This window comes from Schistocerca gregaria, chromosome 11 (assembly GCF_023897955.1).
Source record: "Schistocerca gregaria isolate iqSchGreg1 chromosome 11, iqSchGreg1.2, whole genome shotgun sequence".
Taxonomy (NCBI): Eukaryota; Metazoa; Arthropoda; class Insecta; order Orthoptera; family Acrididae; genus Schistocerca; species Schistocerca gregaria.
Genome location: NC_064930.1, coordinates 15298449 through 15326404, shown reverse-complemented (window position 1 = coordinate 15326404; position 27956 = coordinate 15298449). Strand labels below are relative to the sequence as shown.

At 45.9% G+C, this 27956-nt stretch overlaps 1 protein-coding gene and 1 non-coding gene across 2 annotated transcripts in view; both read left to right on the top strand.

Moving 5' to 3' along the window:
* The window catches only part of LOC126295394 (uncharacterized), a 766077-nt gene that overhangs the window by 71723 nt on the left and 666398 nt on the right, over positions 1-27956 (top strand). The gene's annotated exons all lie outside the window — the stretch shown is intronic.
* On the top strand, positions 23098-23171 carry Trnat-ugu (transfer RNA threonine (anticodon UGU)). Its single transcript has one exon. It is a non-coding gene; the product is annotated as a tRNA-Thr (tRNA).

Sequence of the window (27956 nt, the reverse complement as noted above, 5' to 3'; positions counted from 1 at the left end):
AGGTAACAATCTGTTTTCAAGACCCCAAACTTTTAGCTACTCTGCTCTAAAATTGTTTTCTGGTGGAATATTATAGCTACGTTTGTCAGCATTCTTTGTACAGCAGACTACATACCAAGGACAAAAGTGGTGCTCAAGTCCTGTCGTACAGGCTTCCATGCATGACAGGAGTGTCGTGGAGCATGCTCTATCGACTTGTCTTGCTGGCACTACAGTTGTGGAGGGGCATGCTTGGGTGACGATTCAGTGGATAGATGAGGGAATGGCCAGACCGAGAGGAAGGAGAAAATGAGTAGAGAGAGTGGGTGATGAATAGAGAGAGGGTGAGGCAGAGATACCTAAGTATACGGGTTCAGTATATAGACAGGGAGGGGAGGAAGACATGGATAGAGAGGTATGGAGGGAAGGAGGTGGATAAGGATTAGTAAAACAGGGAGAATGATATGGAGAGAGGTGCAGGGGGAGAAGGAAGAGATGAGCAGTGAGAGAATGGAGATGAAGGTGATGAACAAAGAGAAAGGAGGAGGAGGACACATTCAGTTAGCGATGAAGAGTAGATGGACAGGGTGAAGGAGAATGGGAGGTCAGGTAGGTGCAGGAGGCAGGTGTCAAGGGATACGAGCAGGTGAAAAGCGTGAGGAGGGAATGAGGAGCTTATGAGTCGGAGGAGGATATGCACACAGGCAGGGGGAGGAATACATCGACAGAGTGACAGAGGAGGTTGACGGAAAGGGGTGGTGGACGATGTGGAGAGGCAGAGGATGAGGTGGGCAGGTAGAAGTGGGAGGATGGCATAGACAGGGAAAGAGGGGGGGGGGGGGTTAATGATGATGATGTGTACACAGAGATTTTCAGGAGGACATGTACACGACCGAAGCCGTGGGGAAATGTTTGTATTTTAATATTCTCTGATTCAAGATATATGAGGAACTAGCTTCAAATTAAGGATGAGACCAGTAAGGTGTAGGACTATTAGAAGACACTGCAGACAAGAGAGGCTTGCACGTGTGGTCACAGGTGTGTTTGACTCAGGGGGAAAACCCATAAAAGATTGCTTAAGAAGTGTTTAGAGTATTGGCATCCCTACATATAGGTCCTGTAGAGGCCAGAAAGACAAGGTGAGTCCAGTTACAGCGCGCACAAAACAGTTCAAATCAGTGGTAGTCGAGGTTTTTTACTTAGCGCCCACTGTTGTGTCTTTGTCAGAAGTAAACTTTGCTAACAATCCATCAACTGGACAGTAATGGTGATTTATAAGGTAGGGAAAAAAGCCACATAATAATAATTACTTTCCAGCACGTCCTGTCATAATGTAATGAAAATATTTTTGAAGCTCCTACCAGCCATTGTCCGGGACCGGGGACCAGGGTGACAAGCACTGGCTTCGGCCGTTGTTCTTCCCACATTGCATTCGTGAATGGGAGGAGAACCACTGTGCGGTTTAGTGTGCTGAGTATCCTCTGCCATGCGCTTCACAGTGGGGGAGTGTCATCGACGGCAAACTGCGAATGTGAGAGGTGAAGAAATAACGCAGTGTGATACGTTAGTCCCGTCACGTCAGCTACTCGGAGCATCTGTGCTGTTCGTATGCTGGTGCGGTGGCGCATGTTCCATAAGCCGCGTCTGCCGAGCGTCTGGTGGAGAGAATTTGCGAGCAGCGTGTATTTGTGATGCTGGCAAACGAGTGGAATTCAGTAGTACGGCATTCTCGGATCTGTGTGTGTGTGTGTGTGTGTGTGTGTGTGTGTGTGTGTGTGTGTGTTTGTTGGTGTGGATGTGTGTGTGTCTGTGAAAGAAACATCCAGACGCAGAGAGGGCAGATATATGTTGCTTTTATTGGCTACCAGTTGCTTCGGGACCTTGCGTTGTGCTGTTACCAGAACTAGCAAGTCCTTCCTTCGTGAACACATTTCTTAAAGAAAATGGGGAATTAATCTGAACAGTCTCAATTTTATTTGGAGTATTAGACGGTGACAAAATAGTAAAAAATATAATTCTCTAAAATTTTGATGACAAAAGCGCTCGCACGATCTTGGTTTCCACGATTATTTTGCTCTGGCTTACTGCATCATACTTGATACTGCTGCGAATAGCAATGAATAAAAGATCGGCATGACATACGTGCTGACACTATACTTTTGCTTTACAATCAGAACGAAGTTTTGGACATCTTTATGATGCGGGGGTACCTGTGACGTATGTAGATATCACCTGCATGTTCACGTTGCTCGTAATGTGTACACACTGAAAAGAACACCCCCGCACTGCAGTACTTATGTAGCAACAATCTCGTAAATATACAGCCACACAACCACATAAAATAAACGTACAGTATTAAGTTTGTTTTGCGCAGCGTCTCGACACTAACGAACACTCTCAAGTCCACCTTGTGCTAGGATACTTGTGCGTATAACTTAGCGTCAGCGCTGTAAGAGTAGCAAACATTCCTGCTCTGATGTATTTTTCACTGAAGCGCCAAAGAAAGTGGTAAGGTATGCGTATTCAATTGCAGAGACATGTAAACAGGCAGAATACGACGCTGCGGTCGCGAGCGCCTATATAGGACAACAACTGTCTGGTGGAGTTGTTACATCGGTTACTGCTGCCACAATGGCAGCTTATCAAGATTTAAGTGATTTCAACGTAGTGTTATAGTCGGCGCACGAGCTATGGGACACAGCACCTCCGAGGTAGCGATGAATTGGGGTCTTTCTCGTATGACCACTTAACGAGTGTGCCGTTGATATCAGGAATCCGATAAAACATCAAATCTCCGACATCGCTGCGGCCGCAAAAAACATGCTGCAAGAACGGGACCCGTGACGACTGCAGAGAATAGTTCTACGTTACAGAAGTGCAACCCTTCCGTAAATTACTACATGTTTCAGTGATGGGCCATCAACAAGTATCAGCGTGCTACCCATTCAGAGAAACATCATCGGTGTAGGCTTTCGGAGCCGAAGACCCATCTGTGTACCCTTGATGACTGCACGACACAAAGCTCTGCGCCTCGCTTTGGCCCGTCAACACCGACACTGGAGTGTTGATGACTGGAAACCTGTTGCCTGAACGGACGAGTCTCGTTTCAGATTGTATCGAGCGGATCGACGTCTAAGGGTACGGAGACAACCTCACGAATGCAAGCACCCTTCATATCAACAAGGGACTGTTCAAACTGGCAGAGGCTCTGTAATGGTTTGGGGCGTGTGCAGTTGGTGTGATATGGGACCCCTGAAATGTCTAGATACTACTCTGACAGGTGACACGACGTAAGCTTCCTTTCTGATCACCTGTATCCATTTATGACAATTGTGCATTCCGACGGACTCTATCAATTCTAGCAGGACAATGCGATACCCCACATGTCCAAAACTGCTAAAGAGTGGCTCCAGGAACACTCTTCTGAGTTTAAACACTTCCGCTGGCCACCAGACTCCCCAAACATGAACATTATTGAACATACCTGGGACGCTTTGCAACGTGCTGTTCAGAAGAGATCTACACCCCGTCGTACTCTGACAGGTTTATGGACAGCCCTGCAGGATTCGTGGTGTCAGTTCCCTCCAGCAGTACTCCAGATATTATTCGAGTCCATGCCACGTCGTGTTGCGGCACTTGTACCATCTCGCGGGCTCCATACAGAATATGGTGTATATTAATGGTTCCTTCGTTTCACAACAGGTTCTGATTTTTAAGCCACTATGACACTGTAACACCCCACCCGTCACTTATCTGGTTTTCACGTGTGTTCACCCCAGATAATTGACTAACAGATCAAGAGAGAGTGCAAAATGGTTCAAATGGCTCTGAGCACTGTGCGACTTAACTTCTGAGGTCATCAGTCGCCTAGAACTTGGAACTAATTAAACCTAACTAACCTAAGGACATGACACACATCCATGCCCGAGGCAGGATTCGAACCTGCGACCGTAGGGGGTCGCTGGGCTCCAGACTGTAGCGCCTAGAACCGCACGCCAACCCGGCCAGCTGGAGAGAATGCAAAACTGCCGCAATATAGGATAACGCAAAGAAAGTAATAAGGCCCCGTGACTCCTGATTGAACTGCGGTGTCAGTGTTGACATTAATTGATTCAGAATTGATCACTTTTAATTAAACACCAGATGCAAATGTTGAACATAAAATTAATTAAGAGAGTGACTTGCGATTTCAACTACTTGATTGAAAACAGATGCAGTCGATTAGCACAAATTTATTGTAACTCCCGACCTTCAGTCATTACATGACATGACTCTCCTAACAGACAGTGGTAACAAATTGCGTTTACTTGGAGTAAAACACGACAAATCAAAATTAATTCCTATCGACTGGCCCAGGCGCAATGTGAAGTGGGAGAAGAATTCTACAATACACGGCCCATGAAACCCTCGTGGAAACTTTGCCGACGTGATCCAACAAATTAATCAGTGGTTGGAGCGGACGCAGTATCAGCGTGACAGAGCGGCGGCGTTGTGTGACGTCGGCCAACCTCGTGGTGCTGCAAGGCTGCACTCGTCTATTCACTGCTAGCTACCTTGCTCAGTACATAGCTGAACCAAAACTTCTTATCTCCAAGCTCAATCGTTCCATTTGCTAAGTCCTAAACTGCACAGTGCTCACTCTCTCTCAGGCAAGCTGAGCAAAGAACTCCACATCCGCACTCTAGGCAAGCTGGGAACAGAAGACCACTATGGAGACTTCTCCCAGTCCGCTCTTCGCCTCGGTTACCCCTCCAGCAAAATTACTTACGCCAATTGCAGCTTAAGTCGCGTTAATTATGTGTCGCTTCCCAGCGCCGACGAATGTCTGCTCTGGGAAGAACAAATTCCCACAACATTTCCCTTCCTCTCAACTTCTGCTATTAAGCTCCTCCCAGGCAACCCATCAAGGTTAGCGTTTGCACAAAACACCAATTTTTCCGGAATTCTGACTCCCAGGAGAGTACTTCAAATTCCTCAGTCCTATGTTCCTGTCAGAGGCCGGCATATGTCATTTGGGCGCTCTTCACCTGATGTACTTCAGACTCTGTGGACCGTGAATTCAGCATGAAGTTGCTATAGTCACGAACACACATATTTTGACCTCTGTTGACCACTCCACCGTAGCTTTGCGCGGCTTTCTCGCATGTATCGCTGAAAACGGGACGACGGACATATATCAACAGGTGTACAAGTTCTTCGTCTACTTCCCACTACACTAGAATGGGGTCAACCACCCACTCATTGTCACTCATCTTACGGCAGCTGGAGGCCGCGCACTGTTACCGCTCTCTCAGAGTTTGAGGCGCCCTAAGCTGCCTATTGTCGCTTCCCTTTGCCGCTCCCAAGCCGGCCACGGTCAACTCGAATACTTCCCTAAGATAAACTAGCCTCCAGTAAATCGACGCGTTTCCACAAAGTTTTCATGTGGTGTGAATTACTTTAAAACCATCACCCAACATTTATTATTCCAATACGTCCATACTATACCCTCTACAAGATGCAATGTGCCTTGTCAGTCATTTTTGGTCAGCCCTACTGTTCGCTCAACGTGAGTTAGGTGATCGTTAATGAATCCATCTAAGGGGCATAGTTCTTGCCGTCTTACAACATTATCACTATTAAAGTGGAACAGAATGTTGTGAAGGTACACTGAATAACACGATTAAAGGCTAGTTCGAAATTTGCCTCGAAGCTCGTGCGGCTTACCTGTGTAAAGGTGGCTTCCTGCTACGTCTGCCTCGAATGCACGTTTGCTGATGTCAGACTTGCACCAAATATCATCAAAAATATGCCCAATGCCACTGTGAGCCTGTCACAGGGTGGGAAGGTCGTCAGAATACTCACCCCTTCCCTCGAACCCTCTGCGATGGAGGTTGAAACTGCGACGCCCTGCATCGAGTGGTTTCCTGATGAGTGGCTCAGGAAAGCATTACAGTCACACCTCCGCTCAGAATCTACACGAACTGCCTCAGAGGCCGCTCGTATCCTTTTGGAGACTAACTTGACCACAATTCTTGCATTGTTGTGCAGGTTGTAACCACTGGGGACCATTCGAAACCAATGGACGAAATTTGAACTTGGTCTGAAATAGTAAATGGTGCATATGCTTTTACAGGATCTTCCGCTTTGCGCCCTCCTATGGCACGATCATAGTGGTGGTGGGGGGGGGGGGGGGGGAGGGAGAGGGGGCTGACATTGACATTGCACATACACAAAGAAAACGGCAAACGTTCGACAGAAGACTACCCAGTCGAGCAATAGACCAGATATCCAAATAGCTTACGGGTTTGCTGCCGGGTGACGTCGGCGAGCACCGCCGATATTTCTACAGGAGCGCGCCCTGCCATTCTGGAGGCATAACTGCAAGGAGGAAGCAATGTGCGAGCGAATTTAACACCTCGGTTCACAAAGGAGAAACAAGGAAGATACCACACACAGAACAAGTAACCGCAGAGTCAACTCACAACAAAAGATACCCAACATCGGAAATATCGGTAGCGACTATTAATCAACAGGTGCGGTGTCACTAATTCTGTCCCTCTGTTTTTTGATGGGAGACAGGCCCGGATTCCAAGCAGCATGTAAACAAAATTCACCATCTCTGTTTATAAGGTTGCTTAATAGTTCCAGTTCAACAGCTTCCTTAATAACACTATCCCAATAGCTGGACGTGCAAGCCAGAAACTCCGTGTTGTTGTAATCCATAGGATGGCCGGTGTCATCGCAATGTTCTGCACTAATGGATTTGCTCGGCTGCTGTAAGCGCGAGTGACGCTTATGTTCAACACACCGGTCTTCCGCAGTCCTGACTGACTGACCACCATACGACACGCCACAACTGCAAGGAATACGATAGACACCAGCCTTACGCAAACCAAGATCATCTTTTACGAACGCCAATAGCGCTTCAATCTTAGAAGGAGGTCAAAAAACACATTTTACACCATATTTCCGCAAAATACCGCGAATCCTGTTGGAAATGCTTGCTGCTTTAGGCAAAAAGGCCGTAGACTTAGGTGCCACTTCGTTGCTAACTGCATATGTCGAGTTAACAAATTTGTTTCGACGTGTGCTGACTTCCACTTACTTTTTATTCAATGGTCAGTACCACGAACAGACTGAGAGAGTTGCAGTGGGAAGCCCGTTCTCACCTACTGCGGCCAATTTGTTTATGGGGGACTTTGAGGAACGTGCATTGGAGTCAGCGACCTTGAAACCTGCGTGTCTTTCCAGATATATAGACGATCTACATCTACATGTACATTTGTACTCCGCTAGCCACCCAACGGTGTGTGGCGGAGGGCACTTTACGTGCCACTGTCATTACCTCCCTTTTCTGTTTCAGTCGCGTATGGTTCGCGGAAAAAAACGACTGTCGGAAAGCCTCAGTGCGCGCTCGAATCTCTCAAATTTTACATTCGTGATCTCCTCTGGAGGAATAAGTAGGGGTAAGCAATATATTCAATACCTCATCCAGAAACGCACCCTCTCGAAACCTGGAGAGCAAGCTACACCGCGATGCAGAGCGTTTCTCTCGCAGAGTCTGCCACCCGAGTTTGCTAAACATCTCCGTAACGCTTACTAAATAACCCTGTGACGAAACACACCGCTCTTCTTTGGATCTTCTCTATCTCCTCCGTCAACCCGATCGGGTACGGATCCCACACTGATGAGCAATACTCAAGTATAGGCCAAACGAATGTTTTGTAAGCCACCTCCTTTGTTGATGGACTACGTTTACTAAGGACTCTCCCAATGAATCTCAACCTGGTACGCGCCTTACCAACAATTAATTTTATATGATCATTCCACTTCAAATCGTTCCGCACGCATACTCACAGATATTTTACAGAAGTAACTGCTACCAGTGTTTGTTCCGCTATCATATAATCATACAATAAAGGATCCTTCTTTCTATGTATTCGCAATACATTACATTTGTCTACGTTAAGGGTCAGTTGCCGCTCCCTGCACCAAGTGCCTATCCGCTGCAGGTCTTCCTGCATTTCGCTACAATTTTCTAATGCTGCAACTTCTCTGCGTACTACAGCATCATCCGCGAAAAGCCGCATGGAACATCCGACACCATCTATTAGCTTATTTATATAGGGTGTTACAAAAGATACGGCCAAACTTTCAGGAAACATTCCTGATACACAAAGAAAGAAAATATGTTATCTAGACATGAGTCGGGAAACGCTTACTTCCATGTTAGAGCTCATTTTATTACTTCAAATCACATTAATCATGAAATGGAAACACACAGCAACAGAAAATACCAGTGTGACTTCAAACACTTTGTTACAGGAAATGTTCAAAATGTCCTCCGTTAGCGAGGATACATGCATCAAGCCTCCATCGCATGGAATTCCTGATGCGCTGATACAGCCCTGGAAAATGGCGTATTGTATTACAGCCGTCCACAATACGAGCACGTAGAGTTTCTACATTTTGTACAAAGGTTGCGTAGACAAGAACTTTCAAATGCCCCCATAAATGAAAGTCAAGAGGGTTGAGGTCAGGAGAGCATGGAGGCCATGGAATTGGCACGCCTCTACCAATCCATCGGTCACCCAATGTGTTGTTGAGAAGCGTACAAACACTTCGACTGAAATGTGCAGGAGCTCCATCGCGCATGAACCATATGCTGTGTCGTACTTGTAAAGGCACATGTTCTAGCAGCACAGGCAGAGTATCCCGCATAAAATCGTGATAACGTGCTCCATTGAGCGTAGGTGGACCAAACTAAAATGAGCTCTAACATGGAAATTAAGCGTTTTCGGACACATGTCCACATAACATCTTTTCTTTATTTGTGTGTGAATGTTTCCTGAAAGTTTTGCCGTACCTTTTTGTAACACCCTGTATATATTGTGAAAAGCAATGGTCCCATAACACTCCCCTGTGGCACGCCAGAGGTTACTTTCACGTCTGTAGACGTCTCTCCATTGAGAACAATATACTGTGTTTTGTTTGCTAAAAACTCTTCAATCCAGCCACACAGCTGGTCTGATATTGCGTAGGCTCTTACTCTGTTTATAAGGCGACAGTATGGAACTGTATCGAACGCCTTCCGGAAGTCAAGCAAAATAGCATCTACCTGGGAGCCTGTATCCAATATTTTCTGGGTCTCGTGAACAAATAAAGCAAGTTGGGTCTCACACGATCGCTGTTTCAGGAATCCATGTTGATTCCTACAGAGTTCATTCTGGGTTTCCAGAAACGACATGATACGCGAGCGAAAAATATGTTCTAAAATTCTACAACAGATCGACGTCAGAGATATGGGTCTATAGCTTTGCGCATCTGCTCGACGACCCTTCTTCAAGACTGGGACTACCTGTCCTCTTTTCCGATCATTTGGAGACTTGCAGTACACGGCTGTTAGAAGGGGGGCAAGTTCTTTCGCGTACTCTGTGTAGAATGGAATTGGTATCCCGTTAGGTCCAGTGGACATTCCTGTGTTGAGTGATTCCAGTTGCTTTTCTATTCCTTGGACAATTATTTAGATGTCAGCCATTTTTTCCTTTGTGCGAGGATTTAGAGAAGGAACTGCAGTGCGGTCTTCCTCTGTGAAACGGCTTTGGAAAAAGGAGTTTAGTATTTCAGCTTTACGCTTGTCATCATCTGTTTCAATGCCATCATCATCCCGGAGTGTCTGTTTCGAGCCACTTACTGATTTAACGTAAGACCAGAACTTCCTAGGACTTTCTGCCAAATCGGTACATAGAATTTTACTTTCGAATTCACTGAACGCTTCACGCATAGCCCTCTTTACGATAACTTTGACATCGTTTAGCTTGTTTGTGTTGCAGGTTTTATCTGCATTTAAACTTGCAGTGAAGCTCTCTTTGCTTTCGCAGTAGATTCCTAACTTTGTTGTTGAACCACGGTGGGTTTTTCCCGTCCCTCACAGTTTTACTCGGCACGTACCTGTCTAAAACGCATTTTACGATTGCCTTGAACTTTAACCATTAACACTGAACATTGTCGGTGTCGGAACAGAAATTTTGTTGTTTGACCACATGGCAGTGAGAATTTAAACGGGTTTTTGGAACACCTGAATTCAATCCACCCGAATATGCAGTTCACTATGGATGTGGAAAAGAATGGATGCCATGCCTTCCTTGATGTGTTGGTCAAAAGTAAGACTGACGGTACGTTGGGACATTCAGTTTATAGGAGGCCTACTCACACTGACTTGTATATGCAAGCTGATAGTTGTCACTATGGAGCTTTAGAATCCGGCTATGCCTCCCATCAAAAAACAGAGGGACAGAATTAGTGCTACCGCACCTGTTGATTAATAGTCACTACCGGTATTTCTGATGTTGGATATCTTTGGTTGTGTGTTGACTCTGTGGTTACTTGTTATGTGTGTGGTATCTTCCTTCTTTCTCCTCCGTGAGCCTAGGTATCAAATTCCTTGTGCGGTAGCGTTCTCGGTTCTCACGCCCGGGTTCCCGGGCTCGATTCCCGGTGGGGTCAGGGATTTTCTCTGCCTCGTGACGGCTGGGTGTTGTGTGATGTCCTTAGGTTAGTTAGTTTTAAGTAGTTCTAAGTTGTAGGGGACTGATGACCATCGATGTTAAGTCCCATAGTGCTCAGAGCCATTAAATCCCTTGCACATTGCTTCCTCCTTGCATCTGTGCCTTGAGAATGGCAGGGTGCGCCCCTGTCGAGATATCGGCGGTGGTCGACGGCGTCACCCGGCACCAAACCCGTAAGTTATTTGAACATTCAATTCGCCGGGAAAAGTTAAGTCCCACAGACTAGATATCAGCCGCGCAGTTCTGTCGCGCAGCTCCACAGAGACAGCCATTGGCTGACTGCCAGGCGCCTGCGCGGCAGGCATCCCTCCTGACATCCCTCATATTGCGCATCGTGCGACCAGAGACGTACCGCCGTTGAGCCCAGCTTTGACCTTTCTTCCTCATGCGTCTACACACCTCGCTCTATGAAGGATCTGACTTCGCAGGGCACAGCGCTTTTGCATGATTACAGAGCAACAGTTGACCACCTTCTGCATCACAATCGGAGACAGCCAAGGGATGTCGGAAAACTGACTGCTAATGGTGTAGCTTAGTGGACAAAAGTTGCCAAACAAATAACAGATGGCAGAGCAATCTGATCTTATGTTTCCATTCGTTTTTGTTTGCAAAGCTTTAACTGTTGTTGCAATTTTGACACTTTACAGGTCCAGCTTGATTACACAAATTTCTACACTTCACTATTACCGGTTTCGGCTACAAACAGAAACAGTGTGTGACCAACTAACGCTAAATCTGTACAAGTCCTGGTGCCACCTGAGAAAAACAGGAAGTGTTTACATGATTAACAGCCACGTATACCAGCCATACAAACCATAAAATATTATGATGTAGCATCAACGTCAAGTTAAACATGTAGGTACATAGCAAGTGCCATTACGGTATACTGATAATTTTTACTTTATGGACCGTCAGACTACAACTGAATGAAACACTATTTTCGTGCCACACCCGTTTCGCCTTTATTTTCTGCAAGGGATGTTCAGTGGCCTGGAATATGTATATATTTTTGCTATTTACTTCACATTTTGGCCAATGTACCTAAAGGTTATAAATGTAGTAATATGTTGAACTGTACTTACAGGTTTCGTGGACTATTTTCTACATATTACGCTGCTGTTGCATTTTTAGTGTTGTTCCTCATCTTAGCCGGCAGGAGTGACAGAGCGGTTCTATGACCTTAGGTTAGTTAGGTTTAAGTAGTTCTAAGTTCTAGGGGACTGATGACCGCAGTAGTTAAGTCCCATAGTGCTCAGAGCTATTTGAACCATTTTTTTCCTCATCTTATGGATGCCAATTATGGTGTTTTTCAACATTTCACAGCACTAGGAACTCAACACTTGTTTGATGCAGTGTTTTGGTTTGTTTCCGACTGTCAAATGTTATTGCCAAAGATCGAATGTTATGGCCAACTTTCCAGTGTAACTATTTAAAGTGTTTGTGATCTGTTTTGTATGGATTTTTTGGCTGTGTGTGTGTGTGTGTGTGTGTGTGTGTGTACCTTCACCTTCTTGACACACGCACACAAACCCAGTCCACAAAAAATCAATTATCACACCAAAACACACACTCACTCACTCACTCACTCACTCACACACACACACACACATACACACACACACACACACACACACACACACACACACACACACACACAGTACAAAAAAATCCATACACAAACAGATCACAGATACTTCAATAGTTACACTCGAAAGTTGCCAATCATATTTGATCTTTGGCAATAACATTTGACAGTCGGTAACACAAACGAAAACACTGCATCAGAACAAGTGTTCAGTTCCTAGTGCAGTGCGTGAGGAACAAAACTGCAAATTTGCATTTGTAACAAGGAGAACGACAACAAAAATTCGCCAGACGTAGTGGCCTAATGCCGGCACGGTAGCTCAGCGTGTTCGGTCAGAGGGTTAGCTGCCCTCTGTAACAAAAAACTCAGTTAATCGATCAGATTCAACGAAAAAAAGCGAACAAAATGAGATTACAAGAAAAAAAATGCTGTTCTAGGCGCTACAATTTGGAGCCGCGCGACAGCTACGGTCGCAGGTCCGACTCCTGCCTCGGGCATGGATGTGTGTGATGTCCTTAGGTTAGTTAGGTTTCAGTAGTTCTAAGTTCTAGGGGACTGATGACCACAGCAGTTAAGTCCCATACTGCTCAGAGCCATTTGAACCATTCTTTGCACAAAAATTCAACAGCGGCGTAATGTGCAGAAAATTGACCACGCAACCTATAAGTGCAGTTCAACATATTACTACATAATAACAAAAACCAACCACCAGAACTGTTTATAACCATTAGGTACATTGTCGAGAATGTAAACTAAACAGCAAAAATATGTACATATTTGAACCCAGTGGAGATCCCCTGCAAAAAATAAAGGCAAAACAGATATGGCACCAAAACTGTGTTTCATTCAGCTGTAGTCAGACGGTCCATAAAGTAAAAGTTATCAGTATAGCGTAATATTACAAGCAACTGAGGAAGACAGGACCACAAAAATTTAAGATGATAGTAACTGCTGGTGATGATCAGAATCCGGCTGGTATTTATACAAGGACACTGAGGCCAGCAGAGGACACTATAACTAGGCTACAGCGGAAGTGTTTGAACTCAGGAGAGTGTCCCTGGCGCCACCCTGTGGCAAATTCTGGACGTGTGCGGTGTCGCATTGTGCTGCTGGAAGTGCCCAAGTAAGTCGGGATGCACAGTGGCCACGTTGCAGATGATCAGACAGGATGTTTATGTACGTGTCACCTGTCGTATATAGACGCCACTGGGGTCCCATGCCACACAAACTGCATACGTGCCACACCAATTCAGAGCCTCCACCAGCTTGAAGACTCCCTTGGTTTCATGAGCTTGTCTCCATACCCGTACACGTCGATACTCACCTTATGATTTCAAACGAAACTCGACCAACGAGGCAACACGTTTCCAGTCATCAACAGTCCAATGTCGATAATGATGGGCACAGGCGAGGTATAAAGATTCGTGTAGTGCAGTCGACAAGAGGACACGAGTGGCCCTCCGCGTCTGGAAGCCCGCCTCTATGATGTTTCGTTGTGTGGCACTTGTAGATGACCTAGGATTGAAATCTTCAGCAATTTGAGGAAGGGTTGCACTTCTCTCACGTTGAACGATTCTGTTCAGTTGTCATTGCCCTTTTTCCGGCCGCAGCGAAGTTGAAAATCTGATCAAACCTAATTCGTGATATTCACGGTAAAATCGTGAAATGGTTGTATGGGGAAATCCCCACTTCGTCGCTACCTTGGGTATGCTGGGTGCCATCCATCGTGCGCCGACTATAATACCAGGTTCAACTTCAGGTAAATCTTCGTAACCTCCCATTGTTGCAGCAGTAAACGATCCAACAACTGCACCAGACACTTGTATTGTCTTATGTAGGCGTTGTCGACCGCAGCGCCGTGTTCTGTCTATTTACGTATCTCTGTATTTGAATATGCATGCGTGTACCAGTTTCTTTGGCACCTCAGTGTATATACTATACTACTGGCCATTAAAATTGAAACACCAAGAAGAAATGCAGATGAGCAACGGGTATTCATTGGACAAATATATTACACTAGAACTGACATGTCATTACATTTTCACGCACTTCAGGTGCATAGATCCTGAGAAATCAGTAGACAGAACAACCACCCGTGGTCTTAATAAGGGCCTTGATACGCCTGGGCATTGAGTCAAGCAGAGCTTGGATGACGTGTACAGGTACAGCAGCCCTTGCATCTTCAATACGATACCACAGTTCATCAAAAGTAGTGACTGGCGTATTGTGACGAGCCAGTTGCTCGGCCACCATTGACCAGACATTTTCAGTTGGTGAGAGATCTGGAGAATGTGATAAACATGGCAGCAGTCGAACATTTTCTGTATCCAGAAAGGCCCGTACAGGAGCTGCAACATGCAGTCGTGCATTATCCTCCTGAAATGTAGGGTTTCGCAAGGATCGAATGAAGGGTAGAGCCACGGGTTGTAACACATGTGAAATGTAACGTCCACTGTTCAATGTGCTGTCAATTGGAACCTGGATTCACCCGAAAAAATGACTTTTTGCCATTTGTAGACACAGGTTCGTCGTTGAGTACACCATTGCAGGCGCTCCTGTCTGTGATGCAGCGTCAAGGGTAGCCGCAGCCACGGTCTCCGAGCTGATATACCATGCTGCTGCAAACGTCGTCGAACTGTTCGTGCAGATGGTTGTTGTCTAGCAAACGTCCCCATCTGTTGGCTCAGGGATCGAGACGTGGCTGCACGATCCGTTACAGCCGTGCGGATAAGATGCCTGTCATCTCGACTGCTAGTGATACGAGGCCGTTGGGATCCAGCACGGCGTTCCGTATTACCCTCCTGAACCCACCGATTCCATATTCTGCTAACAGTCATTGGATCTCGACCAACGCCAGCAGCATTGTCGCATTACGATAAACTGCAATCGCGATAGGTTACAATGCGACCGTTATCAAAGTCGGAAACGTGGTGGTACGCATTTTTCCTCCTTACACGAGGCATCACAACAACGTTTCGCCAGGCAATGCTTGTCAACTGCTGCATGTGTATGAGAAAGCGGTTGAAAACCTTCCTCGTGTCGGCGCGTTGTAGGTGTCGCCACTGGCGCCAACCTTGTGTGAATGCTCTGAAAAGCTAATCATTCGCATATCACAGCATCTTCTTCCTGTCGGTTACATTTCACGTCTGTAGCACGTCATCTTCGTGGTGTAGCAATTTTAATTGCCCGTAGTGTATAATCAAGATGTTTCTTTGGTAATTTAATGTATTTGCTGTCCATGCAATAAAACTTGAGCATCACGCATTACGTTTTAATTTATTACTAGTTTAACGCAAACTTTATTTGCTACCCAGTGCAGACTTCGCCCGTTGTAAGCGACTCAAGATAGCTACATTATATTAATATAATTAACTATTCGATAATTAAGTATTCGATAGTCCATGGGTGCCTGATTCGAAAGTAATAAAACGACCAGGGATGATGTTTTGTGTCTTCAACGGTATAGTTTTTACAGCTTTAACGTTAAATACTTAACACGTAAAATGGTTGCAACATTGTCAGACGTCTGAAGTTCTTGCATGCTTATCAGACCAAAAGTTCATTCCCCAACAGGATGGATTCAGACCCGGGAAATCGTTCAGCAATCAAATCCTAGCACTCACAGAACACATTGAGGAAGAAGGGTTTGAAAACAAACAAATAACAGGTGTAGCATTGGTGGACTTAAGTTCTGCATACGACACCGTCAACCACAGAAAGTTCATGGAAAAACTGTTCTGTACATTTAAGGATCATCAGTTCACAAAAATCATTTAATCTCTGCTGCAAAACAGACAGTCCTATGTAATGCTGGACGGAAAAAGAGAAGCCGATGGCGTCGACAAGAGAAGGGTGTCGCCCAGGGCAGTGTGCTCCCCCCACCCCCCCCTACTACTTTACACCAATGACCGACCGACACCGGAACGCACTGCACATTCCTTGTCTGCCGAAGATCTGGCCATTACAGCGCAAGGGAATAGCTTCGAGGAAGCAGAAGGGAAATGAGAAAGCTCGCTACACGTTATGTCTCAATACTATAAAGAGAACTCCCTCAAACCAAATCCATCTAAGACACAGGTTAGCGCTTTCCACCTCCGCACAAAACAGGCAAACAGGAAGCTGAACGTCACCTGGAATGGCAACGAACTGGACCATACGGACAAACCAACATACCTTGGTGTCGTGCTGGATAGATCACTGAGGTTCAGATATCACTGTGAAAAAACTTGCCAGAAAGTTGCTGCCAGGAACAATATTTTAAGAAAACTGATGAATAGCAAATGGGGAGCTAGTCCGACTGTATTACAAACAACTGCTCAAGCACTTTGCTTCTCCACGGCAGAATATGCGTGCCCTGTATGGTCCCGATCCACACATGTCAAAAAAGTCACTACAGTCCTTAATGAAACACGTAGGCTAACAATAGGATGCACGAAACCCACTCCACTTGGGAAAATATTCAAAGCAGCTGGATTCTCATCTCCTGAATTCTGAAGAATTGCGCACGAACATATAGAAAAATTTAAACAGATTTTAGACTAGCGCCATCCGCTGCACTGTTCTTCATGTCGACGTAGCAGACTTAAATCCCGCAAGAGATTTCTCACTAGTGAATTGAACGAGCCTCCGAAGGACTACCCTGCCTCAGGAGAAATACCCAGCGGCAGTACATCGAGCTAGAAGATTTGGAGAACACTGAACCTCATCAGAACAGGCGTAGACCAATTAAAGCAGACCTAGTCAAATGGGGCTTCAAGGACGAAGGAGAAAGTAAATGCGACTGTGGTGAAGTTCAGGATATGGAGCACCTTCTACAGTGTTCCATCTGCCCCACAAGGTGTACCCTTGACGAACTATGGCTTGAGAAGAGAGAAACATTGGACTTGGCCCGACATTGGGCTGAAAGGCTTTGAAACAAATTTCCGGACACGAAAAAGGAAAGTAAGTGGGACTCCTTAAAAATCGGATACCCAGGCGAGGGTAGCCTATTTGTTCCAGAATAAAAAGAGATTCGATTTCGAATGAGTGAGGTTATTATTTAGGGGCAACATGTACGCAGAGGACGTGGCGGCATTCCCAATACGAACGCAGCTGGTGAGCAGGCTGTGGCAGGCGGCGAACCCCCTGACAACAGGTAGGCGCCGGCCGGCCGGGTCGGCTAATGACACCAGCCCAGCCACGGCGCACACACCGCGGCTCCACAGACAGGTCGGAGGTCAGTCGTGCACGCACTGCCAAAGCAGTCTTCCTCGGCGAACTTCGTCAGTCGAGTGGCCCGGGCCTATCAGCCGATGAGTGGCGTCACGCTATCGCAAAGCTTCCACAGGTGACGACTGAAGAAACTTTACCTTAAGATGATGAGTACGAATTCCATCGAAACGTTCCACCTCCTGGTACGCTGCCTGTGCCCCTCTGCGTGGCCTACTTAAAAGAAGAACGCGCATCCACCGGTTGCGACACCTGGTGAGATCCGGAGTGAGTGCAATGTGAGCAATTTTCGCTCCGTTTTAAGCAAAGGCTGGTTTTAAACGCGTCTAAATGTGTATGACGTCATATCTCCTCGACTTTTTCTCTTACAAACATATAATTTATGAATAAACGATGACTAAGTGAAACCATCAGCTGCCGACAGGTTGTTGTTGACATAGCTCGATGTGGACAGCTGAAAATGCGTGCCCCGACCGGCACTCGAACCCGGGATCTCCTGCTTACATGGCAGACGCTCTATCCATCTTTTTTTTAGGCTGCCGTGGCGCAATATAGGAAATGAAATGTCTTCTTGAGGTTATTTAATTATTTTTTATTTTTTTATTTTTTTAGCCAAGTATTATACAGAAATTTTTTGTGGTGCACAAAAAACTATCACTTTATTGTTGAAGGAAAGTTGCTCCACTGTTCTGCGAGAGAAGAGAAATGTGAAAACGAAAATGGGAAAGAAAAAATGCCTTCTGAATAGTATCGTAAAATTCCGACAAGAACTAAAGTCCCAGGAAGAAAATGGGATTCATACATACAGGTCACTGGCAACCTCTGCTATCCGAAATATTGTATTTGAAGCATTTAACCGTTAATTATGATGTTCAGCATATTTGCAAATATCCTCCTGTAGTCACAATGTTGTCTCATTTCAAAGTGTTCGATTTCTATGTAAGAATAATAGTCTAGGAGAGTAGCATGCCTATCCTGCATAGTAAACGATGCTGTGTGGCCCATGATCCACGTTGCAGCGTTGTTTTCTGCTCGTGGATATCTCAGTTTTTGTGGCTGAATGATCTCTAAAAGGTCTACACCACAGGGCGTGGTACGGTCTTTCACCGACAATCGTTGACGAAGAAATGTAGTAATTTCTTCTGTATGCCCGCACGTGAACCTATGACGAAGCGTATCGACTCTTCCGCATGCGTCACAGTTGGGCGTTGGATGAAGGCCTATTTTATGTAGCTTTTCATTCGTTGTCACGTTATCGGTGACTGTGAGATACCAGTCGGCTATGGCACGTGACGGTAACATGTCGCTGTGCACATTCCGCCATACTATACTCCAATGTGTATGTGGATGTTTTTCTTCGAGGCGTTTCCTGTGGTTTGTTGTCATGAGAAGGCCATAAAGCTTCCTGTTCGTCAGGCTTCCGTTATCGACGATGTTGTGTCGAATGTAGCTCATTTCCATGTAGTACAGTCGCGCATGTCGGTAAGAACGTGGAATCCCGGCAATATTAACGGGTGGGTCCAGGCTATGAGGCTTCCACCGTTGAATGAGGTTTGTGATGAGACTCGTCCTCCGGGTACGAAACTCCTTCCTGATGCGATTTAGGAGCAGGGTGACACATTTTTTGTGTACTTTAATGAGGTTAAGGCCACTTTTGAACGAAGGTAAGGTTAAGGTATCGAACTGAACTTTGAAAATGTGCCCCCTAAAAAGAAACCAACATAACGCTTGTTGTATACTCTTGGCTAGATGGTCGGAGATTGGAAGAATTTGCACCAAGTAATTCATCTTGCTCGTAATGGCGATCTCGACGGTCTTAACTTTCTGTATTATGTTCAAGTCACTGTCGGAGTGAAGTATCAAAGGAGCACGTAATTTAGTAAGCATGTGTGACCAGTTGTTCGTCAGGAATTTGTCTGGTTTGGCCTCAGAGGTAGCACCGAGGGCTGTGTGATAATCCTTGACCCTGCACCAGGTAACATGGGATACGTCTCCGATACCGCCACCGATCTGCAAAACTGTGGTTTTAGTTCTATTTAGTATTGCTCCTGAGAGAAATGTGAATGTTTGTAAAAGAGTTGCCGCTGACAGAAGTTGTTGTGATGATGACGCAGTTACGCATATATCGTCAGCATATGCAATGCATGGGATAGTGACAGACTCGACGCTAAGCCCGATCCCGCTATGTGCTAAGTTGTTCAGTAGCGGCTCTACTGCAATGGCGTACAAAATCATTTACAGAGGACATCCTTGGCGGATGGATTGCTCAATGGAAACTTCTTTTGTAAAATGGCCATTAATGATAGCCCGTGAAGAAGCGTTTGTAGTAAGTTTGCGAATTAATTCTATGAGATGTTCAAATCCTAGTTTCTTCATGCTTTTAAAGAGCATCCTGTTGTGACAAGCGACAGCTCAAGGTCCTAAGAAAATCGTCGCACGAGTGTTCATCCACGGGTTGCTTCTTGTGATGTTGACTATAATAGTCGTAGACGTGCGAGATGACGTCACGTTGCTTCGTGATGGCATTCTGAGCGTCACCAACGACGGCTTCAGTCAACATGGCTTTACACCGTTTCGTCGCTCTCAGGATGTGGTACAGAGAGGCCCGTTCTTGGCGGCAACGTCCTTGGGGTGGGCTCGCAGGATGATGCCATGCATTCGTTAGCGTAGTATCCCCGTGATTTTCGCTTTACATCGTTTGACCTTTACGTCGATGTTGCGAGAAGGATTGTTAGTGCGACTGTACAGTTCTTTCAAACAGCGATAATAAAATTCAATAGTCTGTTTCTGCCAAAAGCTTTTTTGTCGGGTGTAGCTCACGAGGGTGAGGCGTAATTTAGGCTTAGCACACTGGATCCACCACTGGAGAACGCCAGCGTAGCGACATCGGTGCCTCTGGAGCTGCTGCCACGTTGTGTTCACCTCCTCTTCAAGTTGGGCATCCTGCAGAAGGCTGACGTTCAATTTCCAGTAGCCCTTCCCGCGGTAAATTGGCTGGCGTTGTAGGTTGAGGTAACACTGATATGCACAATGGTCGGAGATGTTGACAGGAGCTATGTCACAGTTGACAGTGTGTCGCTGGAGGGCATCGGACACATAGATCCTATCCAGCCGTCTGGCAGAATGACTGGTTACGAAGGTGTACGCTACCTGTTCACCGTGCAGTTGTTGCCACGTATCGTGAAGACGCACGGCACGAATTAAATGTTCAAGTTCGATACATCTGTTCGTGTTAGGAGTTTGGTCTCTGTCGTTAAGTAGATAACTGAAGTCACCACCGAGGATGAGATGTGCATGATAAGCGCTACGAAGAATGGGAACCTCGTTTTTATAACATTTTGAACGATCTCTCTTATGAGTGCTACCTGAGGGAACGTACATGTTAACAATCTGCACACCGTTCACTCGAAGAGAAATGCCACGACCACTGAGCAGCCGCTGCACAGCCGTAAAGGGTATACGATCGCGCAGAAGGATGGCAGTGCCTACAGCGTCCTGGAGATTGGTGTTATCAATGAGAGCGTAGCCGGGCACGTCTAAGGATGACTGCCTCCTGTAGGAGGGAAATGTCAACGCTGGTACCATACAAGAAATCAGTTAGCGAACGGAGTTTCTCCGGACTTTGAATTCTATTGACGTTAAGTGTGGTAACGTTGTAGGTTTGGCTATCGCACATGATGGTTCAAGGGACAATGAGCTCTGAGTGTTGGATCGTCCTTCTCGGCGGCTTTGAACCAAACTCGTTGGGAACGTCTGGAGTAATAAACGAAATGTCAAAACCAATAACGGGTCAGGGAGTGAGAATGTGGCAGCGCGATGGTGATGCGCGAGAGCAGCTACTGCTGCGTCTCCTCGTCCTGCCGCCACCACGGCTCACGGCTGTCGGGGTGCTGTGCGGTGCGCGCGCCGCCCTGCCCGCCACCGCCGGCTGCGTCTGTCACGTGGTCGCAGCCGCCTGGCCACCACGCGGGGCTGCGGGTGACGTCAGCGAATTCCTGCGGGAGCGCCGCTGCAGCTGCTCGCCGCTCTGCTCGCTCTTCCTCTGAGCCGTTACGGTGCTCTGATCCCTCTCAGCGCTCAGTAGTGCCTTCAGGTGTTTCCTTTGTTCACGAATGCGTTCTTGCCTCGCGGTGTCCTCGCAGCGCACGGAGCAAGATGATTGAGGTACAGTCTCGTTGCCACTTTCTGACCTGTGTACGGGTCTCAAATCGTCCGACTTTTCCTCTTTGCTACTATTCCCTTTGTTTCTCCATCGGCGGCCTTTCTTCGTGTCTGCTACAGTCTCTACCGATAGGGGTGGTTCAGGCAAACACACCTGCACGTGCTCCTGTATCTCACACGGCTTAGTTTCAGAGGTGGCTGGCGCATCGTTGGTATCCAGTGGTAACTGCCCCGGCGAGGACGACGGTGCCGAATCGACGTCCGTCCTACCGCGAATGTCTCTGGCACTGCATTCCACCTGAACTGGCATCTCCACCTCGCTAACACGTTCCGGCTGCCGGGGTGGTGGTACAGTCCCCGCGACTACCTCACTCAATAGCGGAACTAGCTTTTCACTACCGTCTGCAGGAGGTCCCCCTGGAAGTTCTAACGGACGTCGACGTGTACAGTTCATCCGCAGATGTTCTGTTGAATGGCAGGTCCAACAGGTAGGGGGTTGTCCAATGTAAGTTACCTGTGCATCACAGCCACCAATGGCAACATACGAAGGTATATGCTTTTTTAAGTCTACACGTACACTTCGCACCCCTCTGTTAACTTGGTAGCGCTATGCACTCAACCATTTTTTCATTTGGAACTGACAAGACAGCGCCGTACAGTCATAGAGAACATGCAATCAGGTCATTAGGCCACTCAGGTGGCACATTGAATACCCTGACGGTTCTCACTCCGTACCCCGAAGGCACGATTTGGACATTACTAATACTGCCATCATTATGACGAAATGGTCTCACACCGGCAAGCTCCTCACCGAATTTCTCATAAGTGTCACTCGAAACAAAGTCCAACTGGAACGTATCGACTATATCTTCAGGCAGTTTCAGATCCTCAAAGATCCACTCAAGAATTTCAAAAGCTGTCGGTCGCAAGGCAGCACGATCGAAAACACACTGAACGCTGTTCGCTCTGTTAATTGTCGCCATCTTACTTGCAACAGTTATACAGAAACAAATGTTAACAGCTCTCGGACACGCTGCTCAGCTCTCCACCTCAGCACTGGTCGCGACTTAAACACTGGCCCGCGCTGCCGCCCGTCACCGCGCGATGTGGACTGGCCGAGTGCCTGAAGACGACTGTGAACCGGGACTCGAACCCGGGATCTCCTGCTTACATGGCAGACGCTCTATCCATCTTAGCCAACGAGGACACAGATGAAAAGCGCGACTGCAGCGACTTATCCCTTGCACGCTTCCCGTGAGACTCACATACCTATCTGTTCACATTTGCCCATTCACTCATTACTGGCGCACGCTTTGGCGATTCCCGTAAAAGTTTGGGCAACCTGTGCGCATTCGCACAGACGAAGGTCAGTGGCTGGGTAGCCTTTAACTAAGTATATGAAGACAGTAACTGTTCTCGAAAGAACAGATACTGTTGATGACAGTGAAGCTTTTTCCTGGAATAAATGATGACTAACTGAAACCATCAGCTGCCGACAGTGGTGCCGATATGGGCAAAAGTCTATAAGGTACATTACATATGTAGAATTGTGAATGTGAGTCTCATGGGAAACGTGCAAGGGATAAGTCACTGCAGTCGCGCTATTCATCTGTGTCCTCGGTGGCTCAGCTGGATAGAGCGTCTGCCCTGTAAGCGGGAGATCCCGGGTTCGAGTCCCGGTCGGGGCACGCATTTCCAGCTGTCCACATCGGGGTATATCAACAACACCTGTCGGCAGCTGATGGATTCAGTTAGTCATCATTATTCCAGGGAAAGCTGCACTGTCATCTACAGTATCTGTTCTTTCGAGAACAGTTACTGTTTTCATACATATAATTTAGGAGTTGCATTCAGTGATGTACACTGAAACGCCAAAGAAACTGGTACAGGCATGCGAACTCAAATACAGAGATATGTAAAAAGACAGAACACGGCGCTGCGATCGACAACGCCTGCGTAAGACAGAAAGTGTCTGGTGTACTTGTTAGATCGCTTACTGTTGCTACAAGGGCAGGTTACAAAGATTCATCTGAGTTTGAAAGTGGTGTTGCAGTAGGCGCACGAGCGATGGCACCCAGCAGCTCCAAGGTAGTCAAGGCCTGGGGAGTTCCCCATACAACCATTTCACGAGTTACTTTTGAATACATTATGAGAGTGGCAGTGATCAATGTGTTACAAATATTTACTATTGAAAACAGTCTTGATCACGTTTTATTTATCAAGGTGACCGGTTTCGACCTACTTCAGACCATTGACTAGGAACCTCTATCTGTTGGAGAATCACTAGTCAACTAGTGATTCTCCAAGAGAAAGAGGTTCCTACTCAGTAGTCTGAAGATGACCACAGCAGTGGTCGAGCCCGGTCACCTTCATAAATAAATCGTCATCAAGACTGCTTTTAAAACATTTCACGAGTGTAACGCGAAGATCAGGAATCCGGTAAAACATGAGATGTCTCACATCGCTGCGGCCGGAAAAAGATCTTGCAAGAACGGGACTGAAGCCGCTATCTCTATTAATTAAATTCGTCGCCAACCGAATTTAAAGTGCTTCTTTCACTACTGTGTCCCAGAAAGATGAAGTCGAGGCTAAAATTTCGACATTATCTTACAGCACAGAGTGCCCAGTGTCAATACAGTCTTTCACTACTGTGTCCCAGAAAGATGAAGTCGAGGCTAAAATTTCGACATTATCTTACAGCACAGAGTGCCCAGTGTCAATACAGTCTTTCACTACTTTGTCCCAGAAAGATGAAGTCGAGGCTAAAATTTCGACATTATCTTACAGCACAGAGTGCCCAGTGTCAATACAGTCTTTCACTACTGTGTCCAAGAAAGATGAAGTCGAGGCTAAAATTTCGACATTATCTTACAGCACAGAGTGCCCAGTGTCAATACAGTCTTTCACTACTATGTCCCAGAAAGATGAAGTCGAGGCTAAAATATCGACATTATCTTACAGCACAGAGTGCCCAGTGTCAATACAGTCTTTCACTACTGTGTCCCAGAAAGATGAAGTCAGGCTAAAATTTCGACATTATCTTACAGCACAGAGTGCCCAGTGTCAATACAGTCTTTCACTACTGTGTCCCCGAAAGATGAAGTCGAGGCTAAAATTTCGACATTATCTTACAGCACAGAGTGCCCAGTGTCAATACAGTCTTTCACTACTGTTTCCCAGAAAGATGAAGTCGAGGCTAAAATTTCGACATTATCTTACAGCACAGAGTGCCCAGTGTCAATACAGTCTTTCACTACTGTGTCCCATAAAGATGAAGTCGAGGCTAAAATTTCGACATTATCTTACAGCACAGAGTGCCCAGTGTCAATACAGTCTTTCACTACTGTGTCCCATAAAGGTGAAGTCGAGGCTAAAATTTCGACATTGTGTTACAGCACAGAGTGCCCAGTGTCAATACAGTCTTTCACTACTGTGTCCCAGAAAGATGAAGTCGAGGCTAAAATTTCGACATTATCTTACAGCACAGAGTGCCCAGTGTCAATACAGTCTTTCACTACTTTGTCCCAGATAGATGAAGTCTAGGCTAAAATTTCGACATTATCTTACAGCACAGAGTGCCCAGTGTCAATACAGTCTTTCACTACTGTGTCCCCGAAAGATGAAGTCGAGGCAAAAATTTCGACATTATCTTACAGCACAGAGCGCCCAGTGTCAATACAATGCTCCGCTACCGCAGATTTATTAGGTTGTAAGAGCCGGGTGTACCTGCGGTGCTCTGTGCATCTCTTCTGGACTGTATGTATCGTCTGTCCGATGTATCAACGGCCGCACTCACTCCGAAGCACCAAATCATCTTTAACGTAACCCAGGACTGCTGCAGTCTTTAGTGGAATGCGAAAAATCAGTTAGTGTTTCCTGAGGATGCGTCCTATTTTTAACGAAAGGCTTCCCACGTAAGGCAGGAAAGCCATGGGTTTTCTTGTGCCCACTGTTGATTTAATGCGCTCATCACATACGTAACTCTGTGGACTTCATTGACGAGATGAAATCACTCAAACATAGCAAATCTGATGTGTTATTCAGTTTCGATGTAGTGTCGTTCTTCACGAACGTTCCACTTTCCGAGCCTACGGAATATCAGACCAGCTGTGTGGCTGGACTGAAGAGTTTTTAGCAAACAGAAGACAGCATGTTGTTCTGAATGGAAATATGTCTACAGGCTTTAAAGTAACCTCTTGAATGCCACAGAGGAGTGTTATGGGACCATTGCTTTTCGCAATATATACAAATGACCTCGTAGATTTTGTCGGAAGTTTCATGCGGCTTTTCGCGGATGATGCTGTAGCATACAGAGAAGTTGGAGCATTAGAAAACTGCAGCGAAATGCAGGAAGATTTGTAGTGGATAGGCACTTGGTGCAACGAGTCGCAACTGACCCTTAACATAGACATATGCAATGTATTGCGAATACACTGAAAGAAGGACGCTTTATTGTATGATTATATAATAGTGGGACAAACACTGGTAGCAGTTACTTCTGTAAAATATCTGCGAGTATGCGCACGGATTGATTTGAAGTGGAATTATCAAATCAAATTAATTGTTGGTAAGGGGGGTGCCAGGTTGAGATTCATTGAGAGACCCCTTAGAAAATGTAGTCCATCAACAAAAGAGATGGCTTTCAAAACACTCCTTCGACCTATACTTGAGTATTGCTCATCAGTGTGGGATCCTTACCATGCTGGGTTGGCGGAGGAGATAGAGAAGATCCAAAGAAAAGAAAAGCAGCATGTTTCGTCACAGGCTTATCTGGTAAGCGCGATAGCGTTACGGAGATGTTTAGCAAACTCGAGTGGCAGACTCGGCAAGAAAGGCGCTCTGCATCGCGGTATAGCTTGCTGTCCAGTTTTCGAGAGGGTGCGTTTCTGGAAGAGGTATCGAATATATTGCTTCCCCCTACTTATACCTCCGGAGGAGGTCACGAATATAAAATTAGAGAGATTCGAGCGCGTATGGAGGCTTTCAGGCAGTCGTTCTTTCCGCGAACCATGTTGTTATTGTTGTGGTCTTCAGTCCTGAGACTGCTTTGACGCAGATCTCCATCCTACTCTATCATGTGCAAGCTTCTTCGTCTCCCAGTACCTACTTCAGCGTTCATCCTTCTGAATCTGCATAGTGTATTCCTTGGTCTGCCTCTACTATTTTTACCATCCAAGCTGCCTCCAATACTAAATTGGAGATCCCTCGATTTCTCAGAACATGTCCTACTTTTTCTCGTCAAGTTGTGCCACAAGCACCTCTTCTCCACAATTCTATTCAATACCTCCTCATTAGTTATGTGATCAACCCATCTTATCTTCAGCATTCTTCTGTATCACCACATTTCGAAAGCTCATATTCTCTTCTTGTCCAAACTATTTATCGTCCACGTTTCACTTCCATATGTGGCTACACTCCATACAAATACATTCAGAAATGACTTCCTGACATTTAAATCTATACTCGATGTTAACAAATTTCTCTTCTTCAGAAACGCTTTCCTTGCCACTACCAGTCTACATTTTATATCCTCTCTACTTCGACCATCATCAGTTATTTTACCCACCAAATAGCAAAACTCGTTTACTACTTTAACTGTCTCATTTCCTAATTTAATTCCCTCAGCATCACCCGACTTAATTCGACTACATTCCATTATCCTCGTTTTGCTTTTGATGATGTTTATCTTATACCCTCCTGTCAAGACACTATCCATTCCGTTCAACTGCTCTTGCAAATTCTTTACTGTCTCTGACAGAGTTACAATGCCATCGGCGAACCTCACAGTTTTTATTTCTTCTCTATTTATTTTAATACCTACTCAAAATTTATCTTTGGTTTCCTTTACTGCTTGCTCAATATAAAGGTTGAATAACATTGTGTATAGGCTACAACCCAGTCTCACTCCCTTCCCAACCGCTCCTTCCCTTTCATGTCCCTCGACTCTTAAAACTGACATCTGGTTTCTGTACAAATTGTAAATAGCCTTTCGCTCCCTGTATTTTACCCCTTCCACCTACAGAATTTGAAAGTGAGTTTTCCAGTCAACATGGACTAAAACTTTCTCTAATTTTACAATTGATAGAAACGTAGGTTTGCCTTTCCTTAATCTTCCTTCTAAGATAAGTCGTAGGTTCAGTATTGTCTCACGTGTTCCAACATTTCTACGGAATCCAAACTGATCTTCCCCGAGGTCGGCTTCTATCAGTTTTTCCATTCGTCTGTAAAGAATTCACGTTAGTTCATTGCAGTTGTGACTTATTAAACTGATAGTCGGGTAATTTCCACATCTGTCAACACTTGCAATCTTTGGGATTGGAATTATTATATTCTTCTTGAAGTCTGAGGGTATTTCACCTGTTTCATACATCTTGCTCACCAGATGGTAGAGTTTTGTCAGGACTGGCTCTCCCAAGGCTGTCAGTAGTTCTAATAGAATGTTGTCTACTCCGGGGGCCTTGTTTCGACTCAGG